General features: G+C 41.3%; 1 long non-coding RNA gene across 1 annotated transcript; it reads right to left on the bottom strand.

The window, feature by feature from the left end:
* Window positions 1–2,459: 2,459 nt before the first annotated feature.
* Window positions 2,460–3,205, bottom strand: LOC309342396. The gene is made up of 2 exons (XR_014156772.1): window positions 3,084–3,205; window positions 2,460–2,707 (listed from the first exon to the last, which is right to left on the bottom strand). It is a non-coding gene; the product is annotated as an uncharacterized lncRNA (long non-coding RNA).
* Between the last annotated feature and the right edge of the window lie 936 nt (window positions 3,206–4,141).

Here is a 4,141-nt window from a genome sequence, read left to right as displayed (position 1 = left end):
CATACGTACTCCTATTCATCTATCGGCCATAGGGTGGGAAATTGTATTTGATGCTCCAGAAGCTACAGCTGCACATGCCTAGAGACCTGGGTAGATACTCTAAATACCAGCAATCGGCTTTGGAATGGGAGCAGGATTTAGTCTCCAACCTAGACAAATAATGTAGTTTTGAGACGGGGGCTTGCAATAGGCTTTCAATCCAGTGGAGCTTAAGTGTACATGAACTGTACACTGAGTAGCTGTTTCAGTGATGCAAAGATTTTTTTTGAGTTTCTTTTGGAATACTTTATCAACCCATGTGTCTTTATTAAATGCCTATATGCTAGTCATTTTCATATGCACATTATTACTGCGTGCGCCGCATTGCTGTTTAAAATCACAGGAACCTCCTGCAAGATCTGGAACTGGCAGCTTCTAGTGGAAGATTTCAAATTAATATTGAATAGAGAGCGTAAGCAAATGCAGAGCATTTTGTAAAACTCACGCAGACAATATGTGGCTCGCTCACAGGACCTTTCCTAAACCAGTTACAAAAATGGTTGTCACAACACGTCACTGCCATCCCAAAATGTTCCTATAGGTTGCAATGGAAGTTTTAAATTTAGTTGTAGAAATATAACCAATGATTGCAGGGGTGATGTGTACCAGGTTTTGTTGCTGAACATGTATATCTCTGATTTCCCACAGAAAATCTCCTATTTTGATTTGAATAGACTAATTACATCAAATAGTCAAATTGATTTTCCTTAAAAGCAATGGCAAAATCTTGGGAACCCCATTTTACTAAAACACCCTAATTTAGAAATCTGTTTAGTGAGCGATTAAGAACTCCCATTGGAGTTCATTCACCCAGTTTGGACTATTCTCTATATAGTATATATGTGTTTCTCCTCTGGAACTGCTGGCTTGTCCCCACCCCACCCCACCCCCAATTACTGATTTTTCTACCATTTAAAAATTCTGATAAAATTGATGTATCTTGATTAATGAACACATAAGTATTAAGTAGAGCTAATGCAATTAAGTCTTTTTTGTTAAGATCTTGCTGATGAAAGAGAAATGAGCCAATAATCAGGAAGTACAGTGTGAGGCTTTTCTTCAGACCAATTATGCAAAAGCTTGTGCAGTTCTAATTAGCCAAATGGACTGTTTGTCTCCAAGGGGCATGTATGGAAACCTCTGTAAATCGCTGGTAGTTTCCCCCACAGGCTGCCGAAGTGCCACCAATTAACTTAGGTACATGAGCTAGCCAGTTTCTGTGGGCAAGTAACGCTTGCACTCAGTTGCTTGAACTTCTTTAATAAATATTATCTGTCTGTAAGTGGTCATGCAACTGCTCAAGGCTACATGATGTTTCTATATGGAGATGAAACTGTGTGTGCTCTCTGGCGGGAGAAGAGTTGCACGAATGGGCTTTTTCTTTGCATTAGGTAAGAGTGCTGCTGGAACAGATCAAAGGTCTAGCTAAACCCAATACCCTGTTCTCCCAGTGGCCAACCAGATGACTATGGTAAGCCTTGAAGTAGAAGCCAACACATGTATCGGCTTTCCTGATAGGTAAGTTTCAACCCAAATCTTTTGTTATCCTTAATGCACTGATGGTTGCTTGATTTGTTTTTGGATACAGAGCGCTGCAACTGAAAATGAAAACATACTTAAGATGCAATGTCTAAAATGCTGTTACAGTTCTATGACATCATCTACTCTGCTTAATTATATTACTATATTCATGGCATCACCAGTAGGTTATTTGCACATCACTTCCCTCCATCACCCAAGGCAGTGGTTAAATTGAGAAAGCAACAGAAGGCTTTTGTTCGTTTGCCCATGCTCTGTATTATACCAGGTGCCAAATACAGGCATCACAGGATGTCTTACAAAATATTTCCCATTTCACAAAGGCTAGTGCAGTAAGCATGACTGACAATATTCATTCTACTAATGTTTTTGTAGGTGTTCTCATGGTCCAATTGTGTTACTGGAGAGTAGAATGCATAGCTTCTTTTAAAGAGTATTCCTGCTTTTAAATACACGTAATTCTAAGTTAGATGAGGACTGTACCTATGTTAGTGTAGTATTTTCCATTATCTTCTTACTTTTAAGCTTGCTGTCCAATGTATTTTGTTAAAAGAAAAACATCAGAAGCCACAGACAGGTCATAAAATATTTACGTAGGGCTGGATCAATGAAATAGAAAAACACACACCAAACATTTCAGAATGATCACACTAAGCTGTTAGTAACTTGGCCATAGTGTTGAATGTGAAATATCAAAGAAGATTGCCTCTGGGCAGTATCTTGTGTGATTTTATCTTTGAGATAAACGTTCCAGGACTCAATGTGTGAATGTTGACAGGGAAGGGTTAGTCTTCTCACCAAAAAACCCAAAACACCATTTTGACAGTAATGCATGAAAACAATTTAGCTGCCTCTATTTGTATTTTGATGCCTTAGTGAGATTGTCTTAGAGGGCAATGGAAGGGTTTCATATGCAGTGTGGGAAATAATTATAGTGGTTATTGCAGTACTATACAAAATGAAATATTAAAGCTTTTTAAAAACAAACCCACACACTGCTTTCCAGTAGTGTTAAGAGTATGTTGTAACAGCACACTTACTTGAGTCAAAAGCAGCTGAGTGTTCTACTCAAAAGTCAGGAGAAATGTAGAATTCAGAATGGCTTTTCTAACATTTCATGGCTAGGCAGCTATGTCATAAAGATGTTGGCTATCTGCAGTATGGTAGCGCTGCAGAGAGCTTGCTGGGGAGACCATGCATTAAAAAGGGACTCAAAAACAACTTAAACAAGGTTTTAATAACAAAAACAAAAACTCCTTATACACTAAATACATCGGCAACAAACCAGCACCAACCCATCCCCCAGGGTAATGGGAGAGCTAGGTGCTGCTCCTTATATACTACACCCAATTGCTGACACAGCTTAATCAATACAACTCAGCAACACCTGCTATGTTTCACAACTGTAAAGCTGGGTCTCGTTATTTTGCTCTGGCCCTTGCTCTGGCCCCTTAAAGACATACACATTGGGTGGAACAATGATGAACCTTTACATTTAAAGAAACCATTCAACAATATTGTGTAAGATCAATCCTGTTTAGAGTTGTTAAAAGTTTACATAATGGGTGGTATCCAGCTAAGTAAATTATTAGATTATCTATTGATTTAAGTATGGGACGCGGGTGGCGCTATGGGTAAAACCTCAGCGCCTAGGACTTGCCGATCGCATGGTCGGCAGTTCGAATCCCCGCGGCGGGGTGCGCTCCCGTCGTTTGGTCCTAGCGCCTGCCAACCTAGCAGTTCGAAAGCACCCTCGGGTGCAAGTAGATAAATAGGGACCGCTTACCAGCGGGAAGGTAAACGGCGTTTCCGTGTGCTGCGCTGGCTCGCCAGATGCAGCTTGTCACGCTGGCCACGTGACCCGGAAGTGTCTGCGGACAGCGCTGGCTCCCGGCCTCTAGAGTGAGATGAGCGCACAACCCTAGAGTCTGTCAAGACAGGCCCGTACGGGCAGGGGTATCTTTACCTTATTGATTTAAGTGGGGCTACAAAATTTGAGTATTATTCGATATCTCCCCCCTTCCCCAAGCATCTTTAGATTTGTGTGGGCTCAGCATTCTGTGGGCCCAGTCTCAAATTCCAGCTTGACTTAAAGTGGGTGCATACATTACAGTGGTTCAGGAAGGACACAAAAAGCAGTCACTGCCCCAGAGCAGTTCAGTGCTGCAGCTGTATGGACCAGTGTAGTATAAAACCGTTCTCTTCCATCATCTTAAAAGTCACTTGTGTCCTTGCTAAGAAAGTTATACCACCCAAGAGTTCTAGCTTGGCAGTAATGAATCCAGAACCCCAAACTTTAAAAAAAACAAAAACAAAAGCAGGCAGTGAATTGTAAGAGTGGCCTGCATCTTTTCCTCCTGGAACGTGGAGATGGCATATGCTCACCTCTCATCACCATGAACAAAATAGTAATGAGGTGTACATGCCACTTGTGTACACTTGTACATGGAAATAGTGATTCTCATAGATTTGTAGCGATGGAAGGGACAAAGAGGGTCATCTAGTCCAACCCCCTTCAATGCAGGAATCTTGCTCATGGGGGAGGGGCTTGAACCCATGATAG

Source organism: Podarcis erhardii, assembly GCF_964252035.2.
Source record: "Podarcis erhardii genome assembly, chromosome: 5".
In the NCBI taxonomy this organism is placed as follows: Eukaryota; Metazoa; Chordata; class Lepidosauria; order Squamata; family Lacertidae; genus Podarcis; species Podarcis erhardii.
The sequence above is the reverse complement of the archived record's forward strand: the minus strand, read 5'-3'. Positions and strand labels throughout refer to the sequence as shown.